The 26,397-nt window shown below is 40.4% G+C and overlaps 1 long non-coding RNA gene across 3 annotated transcripts in view; it reads right to left on the bottom strand.

Moving 5' to 3' along the window:
* The window catches only part of LOC308245188, a 37,669-nt gene that overhangs the window by 10,313 nt on the left and 959 nt on the right, over window positions 1-26,397 (bottom strand). The window contains exons 1-2 of one of the 3 annotated variants that reach the window (XR_013960224.1): window positions 11,368-13,367; window positions 1,135-1,189 (exon numbers count right to left, since the gene is read on the bottom strand). The exons of 1 other annotated variant lie outside the window; for it this stretch is intronic. This is a non-coding gene — a long non-coding RNA (uncharacterized lncRNA). Of the gene's footprint in view, window positions 1-1,134; window positions 1,190-11,367; window positions 13,368-26,397 lie in introns of those variants that run through there. One more of the 3 variants, XR_013960223.1, reaches the window with a different exon arrangement.

Consider the following 26,397-nt stretch of genomic DNA (forward strand, 5'->3'; position numbering starts at 1 on the left):
AGGGGAGGGCAGTTGGGGGGGGGCAAACCTGCAAGGGAGGGCAGTTAGGGGCAATTGGGCCAGCCGGGCAGCAGGTAGGCGTCGATCAGGCTGGCAGGGGAGTGGTTAGGGGGTGATCAGGCTGGCAGGCAGAAGCGGTTAGGGGCAATCAGGAAGGCAGGCAGGCGAGCAGTTGGGAGCCAGCAGTCCTGGATTGTGAGAGGGATGCCCAACTGCCTGTTTAGGCCCGATCCCAGTGGGATCGGGCCTAAAGGGTGGGCGGACATCTCTCAAAGGGTCCCAGATTGGAGAGGGTGCAGGCTGGGCTGAGGGATACCACCCCCCTTTGTACATGAATTTAGTGCACCTTGCCTCTAGTTCTACTTATATAAAGTGTCAGGAATAGGCAAATGCTATATAAATGAAGTATTTCATTGGTTGTCTAGGACTGAGAAGTTTAGGGGAAAATGCAGAGTTATCATTCATGGGTATGGAATTTCTTTGAGGAGTAATACTAATGTTCTAATATTGATTGTGGTGATGATTTTGCAACTCTGTAAACATATTAAGAACCCTTGAATTGTGTATTTTAAGTGGGTAAATTATAAGGTATTAAAATTATACCTCAATAAAAAAGTTTGTTAAAAATATGTTTCTGGTATATGTTGATTTAAAAGAAATAGAGAAATACTATAGTCTATCATGGTTGTTTATATTGAATGCGTTTCTCTGAAAAACCATTGGCTGCTTCGTTCTTACTAAGACAAGGTATAAAGTTAATAACAAAAAATCTAAAAGCTGAACACACCCAGGAAGAAAAGCAAGATGAAAAAAAGTAGAAAGCTGGTAATGAGACTGTCTATAGGTCTATACTGTCCTGACTCATGTTCAGCAGGCCATGCATTTTGAGCTGTGATGCATCTACTGTGATTCATCCTCAGTGTATTGTGGAAAATTCATCTGACAAAATGGCCTCCATGAAAAAGCAACTTGACCTTGCCTCATAGGCCACACCAATTTGCCTGTGGCAAGATGCTGAAGCAGAATGAAAATAATTTGGTGCTTTTAGAATCAAACCATAGTGTCCAAATCCCAGTTAACTGACTATCCATGTCCAGCTCTAGGTATTTAATTCACAGCAGGTGTAATACCCACCAAAACATTAAAAGATGCAGAGGTAACTTGGTCATAAATGTCTTGTCTCTTGTTTCTGAAAAGAAAAAAAAAAATATCTGTAAAGGTGCTTGGCTCATGTTAGGACCTTAATGAATGTTTATAGAAAGTATTGTTGTTGGAATGAACCCAGACATAAAAGGTCTTGTCTCCCTCTCTGGCTGATAGGTAGTTATTGAATTCAGTGGAAAAAAAGAGTTGAACACTTTTTTGACATGATGGTAATTTTTATTTTTTTTTTGTGGTGACTTCCAGTTTACAGAGTAATTGTATGTCAATAGCTCATTTCATTTTTGAACAACATAGAGGCATAGAATGCTAGAGAGCAGCCTCAGAAATGGCCAGTGGTTTTCAAGGTTATATGACATGAAATGAGACCCAAGTCCAGTCCTCTCCTCAGGATAGATGAGCTGCAATTACTCAGCCTATTTAGTCAACTTAGTTTTTCAATGTTTCAAGTGTTTATACTGGTGTTACATAACATCAAAGAGAAGATTGTTGGCAAAAACATCACATTTGACAATGGTGGGAGATGGAAACCAAGCCACCACTTCTTGGGGCCAAAATGAAGGAGTGAACTAAGTAGAAGGGCAGAGAATCCATGTCTGTGAGAAAAGAAGCTAAACAGGTGTTAGGAACACAGGTTTGGGACCACATTCTGACTTGACCACAGTTTCAGTTGGAAACAATACTGCATTATACAAGACTAGAGGCCCAGTGCACGGGATTTGTGGACTGGTGGGGGGTGTGGCCTGGTCAGCTGAGTGGCTGTGGACCCACCCACCCGCTGTGGGAACCCCGCTCATCCTGCTCAGCCAAGCGGCATTCTCACTGTGGGAGTGCACTGACCACCAGGGGACAGCTCCTGCATTGAGCACCTGCCCGCTGGTGGCCAGGGCAGGTCATAGCGACTGGTCGACTAGTCGTTCTGGTCATTATGTTGGTTGGTCGCTGGGCTTTTATTATATAGGACTGTTGCAGTGATTGAGTGTGCTACTGTGTACTAAGTGTTTAGCAGAGTGCTTGGGACAGAGTAAAGTGCTCATTAAAAGCTATTTTTTGAATCATTTATTTTCTTCTACTTATTTTTTTAAATACTCACATGAGGTTATGTTTTTATTGATTTTTTTAGTGAGAGAGGAAGAGAGAGAGGGAGAGAAAGAAAACTGAGAGAGAAACATCTATCAGTTGCCTCCTGTACACTCCCCAACTGGGGATCAAACCTGCAACCCAGATATGTGCCCTGACAGGGAATCAAACCTGTAATCAGCTGAGCCATCCAGCCAGGACTTTCCTACTTCTTTTTATTTCATCCTCTCATTGCCATATTCTTTACTGTCAGGTTCTCTCACAATAACTGACAATTCAGACCACTGTGAGGAGGCATAGAAATACCTGTGGGATTCATAGTCAACTGACTTGGGGAAGGGATGATAAATTCTTTTTAGCTTAATATTTGAAAGCCAAGGCCAGTCTGGTTATGCTTATACAAATGCAGTTCTATAAATGTAGCTCATCTACTTATTCCATTCTTCACACATTAATTTTTTTTCTTACTGTCATTTATTGAGCCCAGTGCAGACTTGACCATTGCCTGAGCTGAAGAGAATAGGTGCCAGTTCATAGGAACCATAGGTCAGAAATGACCATAAAGAATTTGTATTGGAAGGTGGGCTGAGCTTGGGGTGGATCATCTAGAAAGTATGTGAGGTGAGATGAGATGCTGATATGAGAAAGTAAGAAAATAAGATGATAATATGAGAAATGGGATTGAGGTTTGTGTTAGTCTCAAAGGCAAATTTGCAATAAGAATCTGTTATTCAGCCAAACCAGAAGGCATGGCCATGGTCTGGCCTCCCCATAGGCTGGACGAGATTAGAATTCAGAGGATTACACAGGTAGCAAGCACAGACACAGATGCAATGAGGGAGTGGGTTTTCAGTGGTCAAGGCCTCAGCCACGGAGGCTGAGGTGACAGGCACCTGTATGAGTTTAACGTTTCAATCTAAGTACCAAGCCACAGGGCTTGCATTGAGAGACTGAGACATGGGTTCAGGACCTAGGATAGGTGAGTAGTCCATTCAACCTCCTCAGCACACACTGGAAATGGTTGTGTCCCAGCTCAGGGCCTTCACCCCTTTCCCTCTGAACAGGCTAAGACTGGAAGATGGGTGCTTCTTTTCTAGGCAAAGCATCAGTGTTCAGATACTAGAGATTGCAGCAGAAGATCCTGAAAAGAATCGCATTGTCTGTTAAATGCCCAAATTTATTCTTGATCTTCCTAAGAAATGAGAGGTACGGTAAGTATGAACTAATAAGTTCAAGTTGAAAACCTCTTGACTTCTTAACCATTGCAGAAGTTATTGACCCATTAATCACCCTTGTCAATCACCAGAGGCTCATTTGACCCCAGGAACCAATCACAGTGGTGGCAGGTGACCCCTTTGCATGGCCCAAACATCCATCCTTTTCTGCTAAATTTTTGTTGTGCAGCAGTGTGACAAGGTAAAATATATTCTTTGCACTTTGTCTGGTTTAAACCAGTACTTGCTGTAAGTAAATGTTAATTTCAAATCTGGGCCTTGTTTGAAATGTTAATGGTGTGCTATTGGGGAGAGTGGAAAATGCCACTGGAGAGATAAATTAAAAGTGCGTAAGCCCTAGCTGGTTTGTCTCAGTGGATAGAGATTCAGCCTACAGACTGAAGAGTTCCGGGTTCAATTCCAGTCAAGGGCACATGCCCAGGTTGCAGACTCAATCCCCAGTCGGGGGCATGCAGGAGGCAGCCAATCAATGATTCTCTCTCATCATTGATGTTTCTCTCTCTCTCTCTCTCTCTCTCTCTCTCTCTCTCTCTCTCTCTCCCTCTCCCTTCCTCTCTGAAATCAATAAAAAAAAAAATCAAAAAGGAAGGAAGGAAGGAAGAAAGAAAAGTGGGAAAAATGCAGCTTAGTGGAAATGTAAGCAAAATCCAGGTTCAGCTGCCTGCTGCAATGAAAGACAGGTGCTAGTGAGAAAGGAAAGAGGTTATTTTAGTGTTGGCCACCTAACAAGATGGGGGACTCTTGCCCCAAAGCCCATCTCCCTACATCAGAGGTGCAGACAGAGGTTTTTATAAGAAGGGAGAGGCAAAGCAGAATAGAGATCAAGAAGAGGGAGTTGAAAAGTTCTCTACATGCAGACCAACAAAATCCATTACAATAAGATCCTTGAAACTGGTGAAGTGATGGTCTGGTCTGTGTCATTCTGGTTTTACAGTTGAAGATCAATAATTCTCCTAGAGCTGGGATGACTGAAGGTTGGAGTCTGCATCTTCTGAAGTAAGTTCCTAGGATTTTTATACAAACATGCTGTGTATCTACAAGCTACATATTAGTCAGAGTCAGTATTTACAGAAACAATGTCAAAAGAATGGTGGGGTGGGTTACAATTTCTCACTGTTACAGAAATAGCATTGAGTAGGATTTAAGAGATCCAAATTCAAGCCTTTTACTACTAATGGACTGTAACCTAGATTGGCCTCAGTGTTGCTGGCTGTTACATAGGGATAATACTTGAGATGTTTATTTGAACATAACAATGAGCTGATGAGATATAATAGGTAGAAGGATTTGGACACCAAAAAGTGCTTAATTCTTTCATTCTAAAATATTTACCTATATCCACATATAGGTAGCTACCTAAATGTTGCAAACCAGGAAAGAAGGAAGCGGAGTGGAAAGGACCAGGTGGAGGAGGGGGGCTAGAGCCTGGAAGAGAAACTGAGGTGGGAAGAAGACTACAACTCCCTTAGGTTCAATGGGCAAAGATTACATCCAGGAAACTAGACCACAGAGATCAGGGGCCAGTCAGGAGCCTGGAAAACAGAGGCTCAGAGTCGGAGCGGGGACTGCAGGACTGGCCAGTCAGCGCCTGCTCAGGCAGAGTCTCAGTGGAGACTCCCCTTACCAGACCAGGTGAAAAAGTAGACTGAGGGGACACATAAGCAATCTCTAAGTAACTGTAAAATAAAGCAGTGGTTCTCAAACTTTAGTGTGAGACAGAATTGCCTAGGGGACTTCTTAACACACAGCTTGCTTGGGCCCCACCTCCACAGTTTCTGATTCAGTAGCTCTGGGGTGGGGCCATCCCCCCAGAGTATTTGCATGTCTGACAAGTTCCCAGGTGCAGCTCATCTGCTGCTTTGGGGATGACACTTAAAGAGAACCAAGCACACTGTATCAGTGTTATAAAATCCATGAAAGAAATGATAAGCAGCAGAAGCTTGTCAGGAGACTCCTGGTTTCCTACTCACCACAGCAAGTGTTCTAACCTGGCAGACTCAGACTCACCCAGGGCAGGCACCAGGCAGGAGCCCTGGCGTGGGTGGCGCTGCCTCTGTCTTCTCCATCTCATGCTAATCTTAGACATGGACAGAGCATCTGGTGCCCTCTCAGCTTTATTTACAAGACTTAGAATGCTCAGGACAGGTTGAGAACTGCCACTTGTGGACACAAAGAGGGGTATTTTTCTCTTTTTTTTTTGAATATTTGCAAGTGGAAAAATATCTGCTCTTCCCTCATGCTATGTCTGCCGTTCTTCCAGTCTTGGTGGTGGTTATGATTATGGGGTTACATTGTATCACTTTTTGTGATTCTTCTGCACTAGTTGTACACTTTAAATGAGAGGATGTTGGAGTGGCTAGTTGGATAATGTATGCATGGTCTTTCTCCCCCCTCCCTTTTCCTCCTATCCTTCCCTCCCATTAACACACACACAGAAGCCCTACACTCTTCATTCACTATCTTCTAAAAGCTCTGGTGTGGGAGAGAGAAACTAAATAGAATATAATGGGAAGTAAATTGTTAAGCATAGAAGATAGAGTGGGGTTGGGCATGGCTGTGGCAGGGAAGTTTCTTTACTCTGTTCACTAATTCTGGCTGCATGTTAGAATCACGGGGAGTTTTTCATAACTACTTATGCTCAGGTCATGATATTCTGATTTAAACTGATCTAGGATGGACCCTGGGAATCAGAAAATTTGAATCACCTCAGGGGACTCAAATGTGTAGCCAAACCTGGGATTCGATGTTCTAAACCAATTTTTTCTTAAATACATGTGGGTGCTGAGTACAGATGCATTTTTATGTACCTTCCTTTGAACTACCACAAGCCACATGACTGCAGGCTGGAGGCTGCCACCTATGGGATAGTTTAGAAGTCAATGCCACAACCCTAAGTTTAGACAGGTTAGAATAGGAAGTAGAATAGGTGGGCAAGATAAAAAATGTAAGTGCAAAAGGCAGCAAAAAATCCCCAGGATATGGATGACAGAGGCTGGGACCAATTTAGGAGCATGAGCCAAAGGCTTCAGTGCCAAGAGAGCAAACTGCCAAAGTCAGATTATCCCAGATTGGTGTGGTCAGTAAAGGGATAAAGCTTAATTCTAAAACCAACTATGGCCCAAATCAAGAACTCCATATGTCCCATGTCCTTGGCCAGAACTGGTAAGTGGAACTGAATTCACCGGGGTATCCGCAGCCAAAATAGGAAATATAGAAAGCTAGGAGAGTCTTGAAGAAAGGGACATGAAAAGTAGAAAATGCAGAGGAAATTGTTTGGTTTACATAATGCTTAACAATCAGTGTCATTGGTTTTTGTTTGTTTTTCACCAAACTGACCAAATGTTTCTAATGCAGCCTGAGATAATGGGAATGCAAACATAACATTCTCATAGAGAGATACTCGTTAAACTTTAATATCATAAGTGAGTCCCCTGGGGATCTTATTAAAATGGTGATTCTATTTCAGTAGGTCTGGGGTGGGGCACCAGAGGCCTAAGACTCCGATTTCTATGACTCTGATGCTGATCTGAAAACCACTCTTGAGAAGCAAGGACTTAGAGGAGAGGGATGGAGTCCACTTAAAATGCTCTGTAGAATGCCTCACAGAAACCTGTTGAGTCACTACTGATGTGGAGGTTGGCACTGCTTTTCCTCATTTCTCAGCTCATTTAAGGGAGTCTATGGTTTGTGCAGAAAGGGTTCATCCCCTGAGAAAAGTACCTTTCTGCAGACATAAGTACAAGGACAGCATCATGCTAGGAACAATGTCTATTTCCCATTACCCTCTCTCCTTCCTCACATCTGTCCCATTGGGAAGACTGATGTTCTACCATGAGCCAGGTTTGAGTTGATCCAGTGAAACAAGAACCACAGACAAGTAACCTGTTACCTGGGAACAGAATAGCAATTATTTTATAAATGAATGTCAATGAAGTATAATTTTCTGCTATAACAGGATTTCTACACCTGACAGTATTTTTAATATACTTTAATTAAGAAGTTAATCTGTTGTAGAAATTGCTTTTCTATGAAGCCACCTGAAATCAATTTAAACTCAATTACAAGTGGTTAGCTATTGTTTATGTGGTTAAAGATTAGAGAATACATTTTTGCTTGTCAGGAGCCATCCAAGCAAATTTTGAATGTCATGATCAATGGAGAGTCTGAATAGCTGAGTGTTCTTTAATGGGCCTAGAGAAACCATTAGAAAATGTAATCAGTCATATTTGATGAATTGACCTTGGGACTCAGCTAGAAAAGGGTCTAATCATTTCTGTCCCATAAGTGCTACTAGGATTGCTTTGCTAAAATTAATTGATCATTAAGTGCTCTCTGAGAGCCTAATATACTCTATTTGATGGGATATAAATTGTAAAAATAATCTGTAAATTATATAACAAGCTTCAGAATACATTTGCCCTCTGTCTCTTTAGCACAGATTAAATCTGACAGCTAGTTTCAAAATGATCAAAATTGCTTAACTACTCCAATAGTTTGGAATGCTTGCATTTTACAAAGAAAAAAAATCTATTGCACAGCATGTGCCTAATCTAAAAATTTGAATTACAACCCATTTTCCATCAGTGAAATGTAGAGATAAAAAGAGGCCTGAAAAAATTTTGTAGGGCTTGAATGCATTATTTTATTCAATTGCTTAGTAAGGTACTTAGCTGCTATTAAAAATCTGGATGCATGTCAGAGACAAGGAAGATGTTTTGAATCCTATCCACTTCTGTGTTAAGTATATGAAAGAATTATATGCCTCTAATACAGTGGTTCTCAACCTTTCTAATGCCGCGACCCTTTAATACAGTTCCTCATGTTGTGGTGACCCCCAACCATAAAATTACTTTCGTTGCTACTTCGTAACTGTAATTTTGCTACTGTTAATGAATCGTAATGTAAATATCTGTGTTTTCCGATGGTCTTAGGCGACCTGCTAGCGGTTCTCAACCTGTGGGTCGCGACCCACAGGTTGAGAACCGCTGCTGTAGAGCCTAAGACCATCGGAAAACACAGATATTTACATTACGATTCATTAACAGTAGCAAAATTACAGTTACGAAGTAGCAACGAAAGTAATTTTATGGTTGGGGGTCACCACAACATGAGGAACTGTATTAAAGGGTCGCGGCATTAGAAAGGTTGAGAACCACTGCTCTAATAGGCCAGTCAGCTTGCTAATGTGATATCCCATCGTCTGGTTGAATGATACACAATGACAGTGCACTCAGCTGATTATTGGTGGGTTAAGGGTTTCTTATTATCCTTTCAGGTGTCAAAATAATGAATCCAATTACCTCCTCTGTTTATGTGTATTCTTCTGGGATCAAGACATTCTGCCATTATAGTGTACACATCCCATGACATTTGGTAAAGTGCAGAAAGTCTTCCTCTAGAGTCCCGCCCCCCCTCCCCCCCCCCCCCCCGGCCCCAAGAATTGTTTTAAATTTTTTCCTTTGGACTGACACTTTCATATTTAGAATAAACCTTCCAGGATTTTCTTCCATAAATGTTGAATGGTTAACTGTTGAGTACAAGACCATCTGTTTCTGTCTAATTGGCATAATGAGGGAAGACCACATTTTTGAAACCTGGAAAAAAAAAATGATAGAGTGGGCGCAGCATGGTGTTTTGCATAAAGGACTAGAGTAGCTACCTAGGTGCCAGGATAGTGAAAAACATGGACCTTTGAAGTATTTAGTATCACTTGGGATTTGAGTCAGGGATGAAGCTCAGCTACAGTACCTTAGGGCTCTGGTCCATCTATGTGGGTTCAAATCCTGGCTCTATCACTTCATCATTGTGAGCATTTGGGCACACTTAGAGCCTCACTTAAAGTGAGCCTATTAAAGCCTCACTTCCCCAACTGTCAAAGGGGGAATAATAATGCCAATTAAATGCAGTAATGTGTATGAAATGAACATTTTACAGAGTGTCAGGCATGTACACTTACTAAGCTCTTAGTCATAATCAAACAAAGCATAACATAATTTGGTATCTCTCTTTTCTGAGCCCTAAATAACGGTGCATAATTTGAGAAAGATTTTCCCCCATGCCTTGCAAAATTTTTGATATGAAAAGTCTCATGAAGATACCAAATGAAGCTATATCTGAATTTTTCATGTCACAAATGCCCTTTATGACAACTCCTTCTGGGGTGAGGATGGAAGTGAGGGGTAGGGAAGGTTTTTAAGACAAGAATTGCTGTTCTGTTTCCAGGTAACAGGAACTTATTTGTGGTTCTTGTTTCACTAGGTCAACTCAAACCTGGCTCACTGCAGAAACTCAGCCTTCCAAATGGGACAGATGTGGGAGGACAAAGGGTAATGGGAAACAGACATTTCTTATGATATGATGCTATCCTGGGTTGTTGTCTGAGCTTGGCCATAAACCAGCTGTGTGAGGTTGAGAGCAAGAAGTCGCTCATTCTCTGGGCTCAGTTGATTTGTGTGAAACAATAGGGTTAAACAGATGACAGCTAAGGTTGTTTAGAGCACTGAGATTCTATATTGCTGACAATCTCTCTAAGAACATTTCCTGCTCCACACCCAGGAAACAGTTCTAGGGTAAGCAGGACAGCATGGGCAATGTGGTAGCCCCCACATCTGTGGCTTTCAGCTTCTTGCTGTCTGATCCCTCCGCTCATGGCACACATAGTCCCTCATGGGTGGCCACAAGTGAGTAGCCAGTCACTAAGGTAGGGTTACAGAGCTTTTAGAAGTCATATATCCCTTTGAGAAACATAAAACAAAAATCCACATGTCTTCAATTTGCTCCATCTTGGGAGATGCTAATAAGCCTCCATCATACCCCTAATATGTTCTTTCCTGCTTTATGATTTGGGGAGTATTTGCTCTGTCTCACCATGTCCCACTTTTCTCCAAATGTCCACCCTCAGCAGAGGTTGTAAAAGGGCATCCGGTGGATCAGATTCATCCCACAGAAGACATTACTGTCCCCTCAAAAGAATTTCCAAAATTGGAGTTAGTTCCCAACATTTAACGATCAGAAAACTTCACATAAAACCCACATTTCAACTTCCTTTGAAAACATAACAAAAAGGAAAATATGACCAGAATTTCCTCAGAAAGGAAGACCTGTTTCTTGCACCAGTGGGTGAAGAGTCTGGCCAGGATATAAAAAGGGCACCACCCGTTCTCCTCACTCTAGAGTGTCTCAGCTGAATGATGTCCCCTCGAACCTCTTTAAGCTGACACAGGACCATCATGTTAACCAGTCACCTTGAGAACCTGGTTGCAAAGGAGCCTCTTTGGAGAATATCACTCCTGCTCCCTGGCTTGTTTCACTCCTTCAAGTTGTCTAGCCATTTGATTCTGTGTCCCTCCCATGGGTTCATATATGAAGTCTCACCTTTAAGAGGCCCAGTTCTTGGGTGGAGACAAAATGGCGGCAGAATAGACGGACGTGTCCTGAGCTGTGTCCCAGAACAAATAGAGGGAGCAGCTGAAACACCTCCTTCCCGAATTGGCGAAGGAGGCGCAGCTGGAGAGACAGTTTGCAACCAGGAAGGGCAGAGATCCCCCCGATAAAGGTAAAATCAAAGATCTAGGCAGTAGAATCTGCCAGACCTCAGTGCCCAGAAGGTCAGGGAGAAACTACACGGCGCCAAGCCACGTCCCTGAGGACAGGGAAAGCGTCTGACTGAAAAAAAAAAAAAAGGGGGTCCACGGGACTGCGGGAGGTAGTGGATTTTAGACCTTGGAGTCTGGATTTGAGATCTGAGCTCAAAGGCAGCCATGAAGAGCTGCCAGACTGCACAGTGCCACCAAGAGAGGAACTTGCAGAGATGCGGTCCCTCCTTAGGCTGGGGCCTGCGCCTTTCTCCAGTGAACCTAGTTCGTAGAACATTTTGGATACAGACACTTACCTGTGGCTGAGGTGCAGCAGAAGGGGTGGAGTTGTGGAATCTGGGAAGAGTAGGCAGCGGATGGTCCAGGAGAGGTGGAAGCAAGTCTGGTGCTGAGTCATATCTAAGCCCTGGTTGCCATTTTCTCCTGAGAGATAGCCCCTCCCTCCAGTCTCCAGGCAACCAATATAGCCACACCCAGATCCCACCCTGAATAACACCATGGAATCTGAATACTCCCTGAGGCCATAGGATCTGCCCTAAAGAGAAATCTTTAGAAGCTAGGCACCTCAATTACACAGCTACACTGCCAGGGCCCTTCAGAGTGCTTCAGTGTGCCTCGCTGGCAAACTTACCACGGGTGCTCCTGTGAGCCACCACTGGGAGTAAGCGCTTATCCACTACAGGTGCAGCAGTGAAAGCTGAGTCTGCCCACCCCATAACTAGAGAACTCTGGGCATCACAGTCATGCCTTTCCAGAGTTCAGGCCCCCTGAGCCACATCACGCTGACAGACAGTTCCTTGGTACCACTGTGAGTCCCCAATGGGCACGTGTGATTTCAATTAAGGGTGCAAGACAGCAAAAATTGGGATACTCCCCTCCATGGCTGCTGACTTCAAGACACCACAGTTGTGCCTCTCAAGCTCACAGGCCTACATCAAGAGAACCCAAATAGCTCAAGTAGGGAGCTACACTAGATTACCAAGCCCAGGAGAACTGAGAGATTACACCAGTAGCACCATCACCAAAAGAACCTGGGTAGCAAAGCAATTGGATCTACAATTAAAGCATTTCAGGAAAACTTGGGGAGACAAAAAAGCACTCCACAAAGGAAAGAAAAAGGAATCACCAGAAAGGGAGTTAAATGAAATTGAGGCTAGCAGCTTAACAGAGAAAGAATTCAGAGTAATGGTTATAAGGATGTTTAAACGGATGGATGACAAACACACACAACTCAATGACAAATACATAAAACTTAATGAGAACTATAAGGAGCTGAAATAGAACATCACCAACATAAAAAGAAACCAAGATGAGATGAAGAACGACATAGCTGCAATAAAGAACACATTGGAAGGCTTAAACAGTAGACTAGAAGTGGCTGAGGACCGCATCAGCGAATTAGAAGACAAGGTAGGAAAAAACACACAAACACAGCAGCAACTGAAAAGAAGACTTAAAAAGCAAGAGGAGAGCCTAAGGGAGCTTTGGGACAACACAAAATGAAACAACATTTGCTTAATAGGGATACCAGAAGGAGAGGAAGAGAAGCAAGCAATAGAAAACCTCTTTGAAGAAATAATGACAGAAAATTTCCCTGATATTGGCAAGAAAAAAACTATGCAAGTCCAAGAAGTACATAGAGTCCCAAACAAGTTGAACCCCAAAAGACCGACACCAAGACACATCATAATTAAATTGGCGAACACCGCCGAAACCGGTTTGGCTCCGTGGATAGGGCGTCGGCCTGCACACTGAAGGGTCCCGGGTTCGATTCCGGTCAAGGGCATGTACCTTGGTTGCGGGCACATCCCCAGTGGGAGGTGTGCAGGAGGCAGCTGATCGATGTTTCTCTCTCATCGATGTTTCTAGCTATCTATCCCTCTCCCTTCCTCTCTGTAAAAAATCAATAAAATATATTTAAAAAAAAAAATTGGCGAACACCAACGACAAAGTAATAATCTTAAAGGCTGCCAGAGAGAGACAGAAAGTTACCTACAAGGGATCTCCTATTAGAATATCAACTGATTTCTCAACAGAAACACACCAGTCCAGAAGGGAATGGAATGAAATATACAAAGTGATGCAAAGCAAGGGTCTGAATCCAAGAATACTATACCCAGCAAGGCTATCATTCAAAATTGAAGGTGGAATCAGGAGCTTCACAGACAAAAAAGGGCTAAGAGAGTTTATCACTACCAAGCCAGCAATGTAATAAATGATAAAGGGACTGCTATAAAAAGAAGAAAGAGAAAGGCAAAAAGAAACACAAACACTAAGGAAAAATATGACAACAAACATGTACTTGTCAATAATAACATTAAATGTAAATGGATTAATTGCACCAATCAAAAGACATAGGGTAGCTGAATGGATAAGAAAACATGACCCATTTATTTGCTGTCTACAAGAGACCCACCTCAGAGCAAAGGATTCACACAGAGAGTGAAGGGATGGAAAAACATTTTTCAGGCAAATGGAAATGAGAAAAAAGCTGGGGTTGCGATACTTATCTCTGATAAAATATACCTCAAAGTAAAGGCCATAACAAGAGATAAGGAAGGCCACTACATAATACTAAAGGGAGCAATTCAACAAGAAGATATAACTCTGGTAAACATATATGCACCCAATGCAGGAGCAATCAAATACATAAAAAAAAACTGGAAGATATCAAGGGAGAGATTGACAACAATACAATCATAGTAGGAGACTTTCATACACCATTGACATCACTGGATAAATCCTCTAGACAAAAAATCAGCAAAGAAACAGCAATTCTAAATGACACACTAGATCAAATGGACCTAAGTGACATCTTCAGAGCATTTCACCCCAAAGCCACGGAATATACGTTATTCTCAAGTGCACATGGGACATTTTCAAAAATAGAGCACATACTGAGTCACAAGCAAAGTCTCCCCAAATTCAAAAAGATTGAAATCATTTCAAGCATTTTCTCAGAACACAATGGCATAATATTAGAAATAAACTATAATAAAAAACATTCCAAAAAATTCAAACACTTGGAAGCTGAATAGCATGCTATTAAACAATGATTGGGTGATCAATGAGATCAAAGAAGAAATTAAAAACATCCTGGAGACTAATGACAATAAACGCACAACAATGCAAATGCTATGGGACACAATGAAAGCAGTCCTGAGAGGGAAGTTTATAGCTCTACAGGCCTACCTCAAAAAACAAGAAAAAATGGTAAGAAATCATCTAACTCAACAACTCAACGAATTAGAAAGAGAGCAATAAGAAAAGCCCACAGTGAGCAGAAGGAAGGACATAATAAAGATCAGAGAGAAATGAATGACATAGAGACCAAAAAAAACAATACCAAAGATCCACAAATCCAAGAGCTGGTTCTTCGAAAGGATAAACAAGATTGATGAACCTCTAGCCAGGCTCACCAAGAAGCAAAGAGAGAGGACCCAAATAAACAATCAGAAATGAAAGAGGTGAAATAACAACAGGCTCCACAGAAATACAAAGGATTGTTAAAAAACACTATGAACAACTCTATTCTAACAAACTACACAACCTGAAGGAAATGGACACATTCCTAGAAAAATGCAACCTTCCAAAACTCACTCAGGAAGATTGTAAAAATCTCAACAGGCTGATAACTATGGAAGAAATTGAAGCAGTCATCAAAAATCTTCCAGCAAACAAAAGCCCGGGGCCAGATGGCTTCACAGGGGAGTTTTACCAAACATTCAAGGAAGAACTAAAACCTATCCTACTCAGACTATTCCAAAAAATTCAAGAGGAAAGAACACTTCCCAGCTCCTTCTATGAAGCCAGCATCACCCTAATACCAAAACAAGATAAAGATAACAGAATGAAAGAGAATTACAGGCAAATATCCCTCATGAATATAGATGCCAAAATCCTCAACAAAATTCTAGCAAATTGAATCCAGCAGTACATCAGAAAGATCATACACCACGACCAAGTAGGATTTATCACAGGAATGCAAGGATGGTACAATATTCACAAATCAATAAACGTGATACATCACATAAACAAATTAAGAGATAAACATCACATAGTCATATCAATTGATGCAGAAAAAGCATTTGACAAAATCCAACACCCTTTCCTGATAAAAACTCGAAACAAGGTGGGAATAGAGGGATCATACCTGAACATAATAAAAGCCATATATGACAAACCCACAGCCAACATCATACTCAATGGGCAAAAACTAAAACCATTTCCCCTAAGAACAGGAACAAGACAGGGATGCCCACTCTCACCACTCCTGTTCAATATAGTGCTGGATGTACTAGCCATTGTGATCAGACAAGAAGAAGAAATAAAAAGCATCCAAATTGGAAAAGAAGAAGTAAAACTGTCCTTATTCTCAGATGACATGATACTGTACATAGAAAACCCTAAAGACTCCATCAAAAAGTTACTAGACTTAATAAATGAATTTGGCAATGTAGCAGGATACAAAATTAATGCCAAGAAATCTATGGCATTTCTATACACCTATAATGAACTTATAGAGAGACTAAAATAGCAATCCCATTTACCATCACACACAAAAAAATTAAGGTACCTAGGAATAAACTTAACTAAGAAGGTAAAAGACCTATATGTAGAAAACTACAGGACACTGAAAAAAGAGATAGAGGAAGACATAAACAGATGGAAGAACATACCATGTTCATGGATTGGTAGAATCAACATCATCAAAATGTCCATACTACCCAAAGCAATCTATAAATTCAATGCACTTCCCATTAAAATACCAACAACATATTTCACAGACCTAGAACAAACTTTCCAAAAACTTATCTGGAATAAAAAAAAAGACCCCGAATAGCTGCAGCAATCCTGAGAAAGAAGAACAAAGTAGGTAGGATCTCAATACCAGATATCAAGCTGTATTACAAAGCCACTGTTCTTAAAACAGCCTGGTACTGGCACAAGAACAGACATATAGATCAATGGAATAGAATAGAGAACCCAGATATTGACCCAAATCACTATGCTCAATTAATATTTGACAAAGGAAGCATGGACATACAATGGAGTCAAGACAGTCTCTTCAACAAAAGGTGTTGGGAAAATTGGACAGATACATGCAAAAAAATGAAGCTAGATCACCAACTTACACCATACACAAAAATAAACTCAAAATGGATAAAGGACTTAAACATACGATGAGAAACCATAAAAATACTAGAGGAATCCACAGGCCGAAAAATCTCAGACATATGCCGAAGGAACTTCTTCACTGATACTGCCCCTAGGGCAATGGAAACTAAAGAGAAAATAAACAAATGGGACTACATGAAAATAAAAAGCTTTTGCACAGTAAAGGAAACCATCAATAAAACAACAAGAAAGCCCACTGCATGGGAGAACATTTTTGCCATTGATATCAACTATAAGGGTTTAATCTCCAACATTTACAGAGAACTCATGCAGCTTAACAAAAAGAAGATAAACAACCCAATCAAAAAATGGGCAATGGACCTAAATAGACACTTTTCAAAAGAAGACAGAAGGAAGGCCAAGAGACATATGAAAACCTGCTCAAAGTCACTAATAATCAGAGAGATGCAAATCAAAACAACAATGCAGTACCATCTTACACCTGTCAGAAGGGCTGTCATCAACAAATCAACAAACGACAAGTGTTGGCGATGATGCAGAGAAAAAGGAACCCTCGTGCACTGTAAGGTTGGAATGCAGATTGGTGCAGCCACTGTGAAGAACAGTATGGAGTTTCCTCAAAAAACTAAAAATGGAACTCCCATTTGACCCAGTGTTCCCACTTCTAGGAATATATCCCAAGAAACTAGAAACACCAATCAGAAAGGATATATGCACCCCTATGTTCATAGCAGCACAATTCACCATAGCTAAGATTTGGAAACAGCCTAAATGCCCATCAGCAGATGAGTGGATTTAAAAACTGTGGTATATCTACACAATGGAATACTACGCTGTGGTAAAAAAGGAGTTCCTACCATGTGCAACAACATGGATGGAGATGGAGAGTATTATGTTAATTGAAATAAGCCAGGCAGAGAAAGATAAATATCACATGATCTCACTCATTTGTGGAATATAATGAACGGCATAGACTGATGAACAAGAGCAGATCCAGAGACTGAGAAACATCGATCAGCACGTCATACCTCAGGGAAGGTAAGGGAGGGTGGGGGTAAGGTGGAGAGATCAACCAAGGGACTTGTGTGCATGCATATGAACCTAATCAATGGACACAGACAACAAGGGGGTGGGCATAAGTGGGGGTTGGGGGTTATGGGGAATAAGGACACATATGTAAAGAACAAAAATTAAAATAAATTTTAAAAAATTATAAAAAAATAAAATAAAAATAAAATATTAAATTTAATCCATACTAGTGGTCACCATAACCTTAAGAGAAATTGTTTCATGTGACAAAGATTTTTAAATGAAACTCTCTGTAGCCCGAAAATTATTTTGGAAGGAAACAAAGGGAAGTTTCCTTCAAAAGTCGTAAGGATTGTAATTGAAAGACAATATATTTGGCCTCTTGAACTAAAGTAAGTAATTTGTGTTTTTGCCTCCCTAACAAAGTTTATATAAAGTTACAAAAATAAATTGACAGTCAGTTTGAAATTGAATTGCCATGGCCTAGAGCAAAGAATATCCTTACATGATATTATTCTACAATGTCATTATAATTTTAGATATTTTACAACAGCATATTGTACAATTATCCCAAACAAACTTACAAACTAATTCTTTGAATGTTTGGCAGCAATTGAAAAAAAAAGGGACATGAAAGGATTTAATCCCTTTCAGAAGGAATTAAGGCACTGGGAAGGCACTTGAGCATTCTATATTGGCCCCTCTTGCCTTTTGTGCCAAGAGGGACCCTCTTCTCATAACCCAATTGCCCTCAGCTGTTGCCTGAGCTTTCTGTTCATGCTGAGCTTGAAGCCTCATGGTGGCTGATACCATGGATCTGTCTCTCGCCCAGTGGGGTGAGCTGGGCCCTCCCTGGAGAAGAAACCTGAGTTCCCCGAGATACGTGATCAGTGTTGGGGCCCTGCCAGCAGGCCAGGGGATCCCAAGGCAGGTGCTGGGCATGCAGGCCATGGGGGCATAGGCTACCAAGGAGACAGAACTGAACCTCACATCACCCTGCTTGGCCCTGGAGGATGACTGGTTAGCCAGAGATGGGTAAGATTCCTCAGGGAAGGAACAACCTAAGACAGGCACAGTCGCAGAGGGTCCATCAGGAGAGAACTTGGGGGTCAACAGAGGTGGGGCACAGACCCTCACCCCCCAACCTTGCAGGGGCCTGAACCCTCACGCCGTCTGATGGAGGTCTCCTGCCCCAATGGCTGCTTTGCTTCCCACACCCAGCTCAGATAGGGACACAGGTGACAGACAGTGACTTGGCCCAGCTCAGATTGGGACCCAGGTAACAGACAGAGACTTGGCCGACAGCAGCTGCCCTATATCTAAATCCAGCCTAGCACCAGGAATGCTCAGGGCCTACTCAAGAATGCAAATAATCCTTTCCACTAATATTTACAGGGTAAACTAAGATTGTTGGTAGAGTATTAAATTTGACAGTAAAATAATAATCAAGTTTTCAGATTAATTTAAATAGGCTAATTGAAATAAGTGAATATTCAAGAAAATTTAATTGTACTGGACAAAAAAGCTGTTCCTAAAGTAGTAACTAAAATTTCTATTGGTAGTTCATCTCATGGTAAAATTCCTGAACATGCAATGAACCTAAAGCAGTCATATTTTTGTGCAAAAAATTAAAATTTAAAGTTATCAAGACTGCATTATAAAATTTACAAAAGCCTCCATTAATCAAAAAAAGGGGGGATAGTAGGGTAATATCATGTAAGGAAAAATATCCTATAAGTAAATTACATCTAGAAAACTTTTACTTTACAAAATTAATTTTCATTTGTAATGCTAACAGCAAGACACCCATGAAAAACACACATGGTGTCTAAATAAGACAAAGGAAAATCCTTTGGGCAAAAATAAAAAGGATCCCAAATCAATTATATAGAAAAGATTCCTCTATTAACTTCTGGTCGAGAATATGTTTGTATATTTTCAGAAAACAACTCCAATTGACAGGTCTGCTCCAACCACGAAGACAGAGGAGAAACAGTCCAGAGATGGGAGACGCTGACGACGCCTTGTCACTCTAGCAGTCAGCAGCTGTGCGATGCAGCAAGTTGCCTAGGACCAAACCAGAGAGGGTTGGACCTGCATTGCCACCATGTGCCCACCATCCAGATATCATTGCTGACATGTACACATAAGGAACTGTTTGACATTGAAACGGGGAATCAGAACTGTTGGACATTGAAATTGGGACTCAAACATTTTTTGTTATTATATGTTTATTTCTAGTCTGCAGAGGCAAGATTTTTTAAAGGAAAGAAATGGGGAAAAAATAGATACAGAGGCAAAGAAGCATTGAACAGACTGTCACACTACAGCAGGGAGGCAGGGGAGGTTGTGGCAGGGGGATGGGAGGAGGGCTGTAAGAGATCAACCGAAGGACTTGTAAGCATGCATATAAGCAAAACCAATGGATACAAGACACTAGGGGGGGTACAGGTAAAGGCATATATACTGGGGGGTAGGGGAGGCCGGGGGGAGGTCAATGGGGAAAAAAATAAAAGGAGACATATGTACTACTATTTGTAATACTTCAAACAATAAAAAAAAAAAAGAGGCCCAGTTCTTTAAGTTTCAATCCTTGTGAACATGCAAATCCCTTGAACAGGATTCACACTTTGAGATTTAAATAAATTATATGTCACTGTGCAAAAAGCTCTAAGTGCATGTTTTGCTAGAAACAAAGAGGAGAGTGTTTGGGGACACATAGGTTCTAGGCTGGGCTAGAGGATTAAATAAAAAATCTGGGAAGACTGGGAGAGGGGCTGGGACTGGAGGAAGGACTGACAGCTTTCAAGTCTTCCTTGAAAGTAAGCAGGAGGGACGGTGAAATGGGGAGTGACATGGTCCTCTCTTGCTTAGACTAGTTTCCCACAGTCTCATGGGGGCATTAGTGCTCCCAGCTCTCTGCTGTCTGTAGGAAGACAAGGAATCCTCAGGGCAACAGAACAATGGAGATGAGGTTTGGAGCAACCTCAGTGCAACTAAGTTTAGGACAGAAATATATGCAAATTGCATGCTGCCCTTGGACTTGATTTTCCTCAGATGCTAAATTGCCTTCCAGCTCTGAATATATTTAATTCCAGTTTCCTTTGCTGTCCCATAAGAGCTGTGCCTTTTGGCCACGTATGAGGCTTTACCTCTAGTGTAAACTTGCATTCGACTTCCTGTGATACACCACAGTTTATTTGCCAATTAGGCCACAAATGAGTCCTGTTTAAAGCAATCCCAAAGAAATTGTACTGCAGAGAAGGTTTGTATTAGAACAATCACAGCATCACTAAGTCAAACCTAATGAGGATGATGCCATTGGTGGCTAACGTCAACCCATGAGATTGAGTTTAATGTACTGATCAATGGCTGACCTCAGAAAGAGTCAAAGGCCATGAAATAAATATCTGCATAGTAACTTTAATACAATATTCAGCATTACCTTGAATTGAGTCACTCACTTGATATCTCAGCTGCTGAACCAAATGCAAGAACAGATGCCTGCAGAATACACGTGCAGACAGAAGGAAATTCTGACTGAGAAGATCATCTCCACTGACTTAGTCATACAATGAAAGGTTTCACTCCTGAACAAAATACTTGAACAGGCAAAGGCTTTCTGCTTTGTAGTCTGAAAGTTCTCTGTAACTCCATTTCTTTAGAAATAACAAGATACTGCGTCACATTAAATTCCTTCTGTCAGCTGAATTGTATGGCATAAAATTTTGGGGTTGAATCATTTTGTCTAAAAAGGAAAAAAAAATAGGTCATTTGCCTTTTCTTCATAATTTTGTTTGTTCATTCACTGCGTACTTCAGCCAAATTCAACTGAAGAAATAAAATATAGCTTATGCTATATGCAGATGTGATATGAGGTTTGACTTCTCCACAAAAGCTGTAAGAATATTCTTTTATCAAATAGTTAAAAACACAAATTCTACCATAAGAGCAACTATCCTATCTGTATATTCTTCTGTAACCTTTTATAATCATATTTATATGATTGTACTGAAAGTTAAAGCATAATTTTTGCTTTTGTTCCATTAACTTTATAAACTTTCATGGGCTTCATTTTTAAGGACTGGATAATAATCTATTAAATCTACCATTGTGGTAAATTGCAAAAGAGCTTCAAATTCTTCACCTCTCCCTGTTTCTACAACCTTTGCAATGTGATTTTGTAGCTCCTCCCATCAGGGGATGAAGTTTGTTTTCCAACTCTTGGAATATGGACTGATCTTGTGACTTGCTTTGGCTAAGAGATCGTAGCAGAAGTGATGATGTGCAGATTCTATGCTTGTGTTTCAAGAAGACTTGCATACTTCTGCTTTCTTCTTGAAACCCTGCTGTAGACTATCATCATGAGAAAAATCCCAAGCAAGTCTACTAGGAACTGAGAAACTATGTGGGGCGGGGGGTAGAGAGGAAACTACTCAACCTAGCCATTACAGCTAAGCCTTCATAGACCAGCCAGCTCCAGTTGACCTATAAGCTGACCACAGATGCATGAAGGAGTCCAGCTGAGACCAGAAGAAACCCCCATCTGATCTATTAACTCATATACAAACACAAATGCTTGTTGTTTTAAGCCAGAGTGTTTTGGGGTGACTTGTTATGCAGCAATAGCTAATTGATAACACCATAATTTTCTTAACTATTTCCCTTTTGTTGTTTATATAGGTGTTCCCAAATTTTCTTTATTATAAAACAGTGTTGTGCTGAACATTTTGGTACAAGTGAATAATTTTTTTCTATTAGAATTTTTTATTTTGTTAAAGGAAACTGGAAATTAGATTTTACCTCCTATAACACTTTGCAAAATACTATATTACTGAAATTCTGAGGTCATCTATAGGATTATCATAGTCAAACAAAATCCAAGCTTTTATATTGCATAACTGCTTTAAGCATTCATATGAGGAACAATTAACATCCATTTCCCCTACAAAAACATATGGCACATGACACTCTCCAATCTCAAACCAGGCAAGTCTCAAAAAACTTAGAAGCTTACAGAAATTTCTGTTTTAAATGAGCAAACACTGAGCATATGGACTCCTTTCAGATGGTTCTAAATAATAACCTATAATTATTTATTTATTTTTTCCAATCCATCTTTTCTCCTGCAGAGAAACCACGATGAGCCCAAAGTTTGGCTGTCTCCTGAAAAATGCTAAACCACTTGCTAAGTAAGTGGTGGCCACTCAGATTTATTGGTGGTGGTGGTAGGGGGTCCCTGCCAAGTCATTTGTTTAAATAAAAGTTCATCTTAATTAATAACACATAAACTGCCCTAACTAGTTTGGTGCAGTGGATAGAGCGTTGGCCTGCAGTCTGAACGGTCCCAGGTTCGATTCCGGTTAAGGGCATGTACCTTGGATGTGGGCACATCCCCAGTAGGGGGTGTGCAGGAGGCAGCTGATCAAAGTTTCTCTCTCATCGATGTTTCTAACTCTCTATCCCTCTCCCTTCCTCTCTGTAAAAAATCAATAAAATACATTTTAAAAAATCAAAAAAATAACACATAAACTGAAAGAACCCAATGATAATAGCGCCGATTATTTATCGTGTTTCATTGTATGTATATAGGCCTTGCCCAATAATGGTCTATATGATACCAAAGCCAGTTTGAGATGATTTTTTTTTTGTTTTTGTCTTTTATTTTTTTTTATTGAATTTATTGGGGTGACACTGGTTAACAAAATTATAAAAGTTTTAGGTGCACAATTCCACAACACATCATGAGATGATTGATATTTGAAAATAATTGTGGGATGGAAATATTGGCAATCAAAGGTCTATCTTTTTACTAAAGTAGATCACCAGAAAGCAATATAGCTATACTATTTATTCTAGATCCCTTGGTTCATTATTGTTGTTATGGATCTGTTATTGATATCTCTTTAAGAAAAAAAGATCATAAAACACATTTTTGGAGCTTTGAAAATTATTCTTGATGATATTGTCATTTCTGTTTTTCATCATTTCTTACATATCAAACCAGAAGATACATTCCAATTAGGATTTGCAATTATTTTATAGTATCTCTTCTTTGGTACACTGTTATGCTTCCTTTTGCTAGCTGTTGGGAATTATAATCATCCTGTTGACATTTTTATTTGATTAGGAGGAAGCGCAATTGCAATATGTAACTTTACCCAGGTTTTTCTATAATTCTCCTCCATCTGTCTTTTCCTCCATGGCTTACTTAATCATTTTATCTTTATTATAATGGTTCTATTATATTTATGTAGTTTTGCAGGTTCCTTTGAATATTTTGGTGATATTCCTGCCCTATCTGGACTACCTAGGCTTCTGGTAAAGTCTTAGTAGTTTGATCATTTGCCTTAGTGAGAAAACTAGAACTATCATTATGCGTATTAGAACCATGTGTTGCTTCACTCATTTTTCAGAGAAGTAAATAAAGCTCAGAAAGTGGCTGTGACAGAGGCACCTTTATGTCCACTACTCTTACTAAAAATGTGGATTCATTTTACTCAGCATAAGGGTCTTCATGATTAAGAGAAAGATACTAGAACTTTTTTTATTTCGTTTTAGTAGAAGTTATATTTTTCAAGCATTTTTTTTGGCATCTACCCCTTCTTACCCAAATCTAAATTAAGTCCAAGAAGTTGGTGAGACAATTCTCAGTTTAAATTCTGAATTCTGTGTTCTTACTCATTTATGTAATTCCGATTTCTTGAGTCACACCCACTAAAAAACCAAGAGCCTGGATTAACTAGCTCAAGACGCTCTGTACCCAGTCATCCTGAGTTTCCAGACTAAAATACTTAAAAATTCTCCATATTCCCCCAGGATCCCTTGTCACTTTTATATGAAGGGGAGAGGGAGAGAAAGCAGCACAAGTTCCTGACCCCTCTACCTTAGCAGTTAGAAACTCAGGTTAAGATCATGTGCTACAAGGGTCATGAGGGCAAAGTGACTCTGTGTGTCTCTGCAGCCAGCGTGATCCCCCATTCCCATCAATCCCCACTTCTCTCAGGACCCTTCCTACACAGCATTGTCCCAGGAGACCTAGGGCCATCATTATATACCTGTGGCCTGCTTAGCTCAGGTGTACTCATTATTGTGACCCAACTTGTAATAATGAATAATTTGTATATGAGTTGCCACTGTATAATAATCTTGCATCTTCCTAACAAAATGTTTTCTTCAAATGATCATTTGGGGGGGTCTTTATTAAATACAAGAACTTAGTTGAACCAAGGAACTATAATCTATAATAATAAAAGCATAATATGCTAATTAGACTGGACAACCGAACAATCTTCTGGATTTCATTCCAGATGAAGCCGTGGTGGCGGGGTCCGAGGCAAAGGTGGTTAGGGGTGATCAGGCAGGCAGGCAAGCAGTTAGGGGCATCAGGCAGGCATGCAGAGTGGTTAGGGGCAATGAGACAGGCAGAGTGGTTGGGGCGATCAGGCAGGCAGGCAGGTGAGTGGTTAGGAGCCAGTGGTCCCAGATTGCAAAAGGGATGTCCAACTGCCAGTTTAGGCCCAATCCTAAACTGGCAGTTGGACATCCCCCAAGGGGTCCTGGATTGTGAGATGGTGTAGGCTGGGCTGAAGGACCCCCCCCTCTGCCCTGCTGTGCATGAATTTTGTGCACCCAGCCTCTAGTAGCATTAATAGTTAGCTGAACACAGAAAAACTTACAAATAGCTTTTGAAACTTGTGTTTTTATTAAAGGAATGCCTAATTAACCATCTCAAATCAGAGAGATATATGTTTTATTTAAATAAACTAAAATCTCAGAATGTTCTCTGAACCAAATTTATTCATCAGTCCCCACCTTTTTGTTGCCTACAAATTGGATCCTACTGTTAATAAAGCGCTATCTTATTATCACTGCCTTTACTTTCCCCACTCAACAGGCTTTTCCTTTACTGTCTAAACAAAGGAAGAATGTGTACATAGTCTAGGTAGGAGAGAGTCAAAGTCAGGATTTGTCCCTTAGCCATGGGGAAGCTCCAGGGTATTATCTCCAGGGTCAGATTTCATCTAAAATCATGGGCAGATAATTTAAGTAATAACAAAAATAATGAAGATATTGTTAGTTAACATTTATTGATGTCCTATTATAGGCGATCAATTAATCTGCCTTTTTCCTTCTTTTTAGACTTAATTATCCCTTTATTTCCTATTTCACAAACGTTTAGTGAATCACCTTATATAGGTGTTTGATTATACTCATTCATTGATTGATAACTTCTGTGAGTTAAGTAGCAACCCCTATGTTGTGAACATTAAAAAAAAATCTCTGTTCTCAGAAAGTCTACGTTCTAGTGGGGTGAGGGACAGACAACAAATCTATGTATGTTAGGTGGTAATAAGTGCAATCAGGAAAAAAAAAAGGGTGGGCAAGAAAGAGTGATAGTGATAGAAGCAGAGTGGAAAGAGTAAAAAATGTATAAAGGTATTCAGGTATTATAAATATAAAATTTTGTTTTAAAGTTTTGAAATTGTTAAACTTGCTTTCCCCTTAGAATAAATCCAGATAATGTAAACCTCCTTAGGGCAGCAATTCTGAAATTTGAACCCTAACTTGCTAAAAGGCCCCTGGCTGTGTATTTGTATCTCTTTAGAGATGGTACCCGGAAAAGGAAAATAATCTAAAGAAGCATGAGCATATGACCCTGGAGGTCACCTTGTCCTTAACTTGTAAAACACCATTTGTAGCCCATCTGACGTCAATCAGGAAGGGTTGACAGATGATTCATCTGTGTTTGTACTATTGTTGGTTCCTGTTATTGTTTTTCTCCTCACATTTTAGTTAATCATTTGTTTGAGTTAGGTTAAATGCTCATGTGTTTATTAGGTCTTTTTCTACCGTTTCATTTGGACCAAACCCATAGGTGAAGATGTAGGTGTAGGTCAGGTCTCTATTTGTTATATAAAACCCCCTCCTTTTCCCAAGGGGGCCACATGCATGCCTGGGAGCTAGAATGAATGAATCCAGTTTGTAAAACAAAATCATAAATATCCATATATAGGTTAGAGGATGAAATGTGCCACTCTTCACACAAGCAAATTTACTTTGAAGGTTCTATTTCTACTCTGAAATTACTGTAAAATTTAAAATAATTCCATATTGAGCCATTGACCCGAATCCACATCATTAAATAACAAGAGAGG

This window comes from Plecotus auritus (genome assembly GCF_963455305.1).
Source record: "Plecotus auritus genome assembly, chromosome: 3".
NCBI lineage: Eukaryota > Metazoa > Chordata > Mammalia > Chiroptera > Vespertilionidae > Plecotus > Plecotus auritus.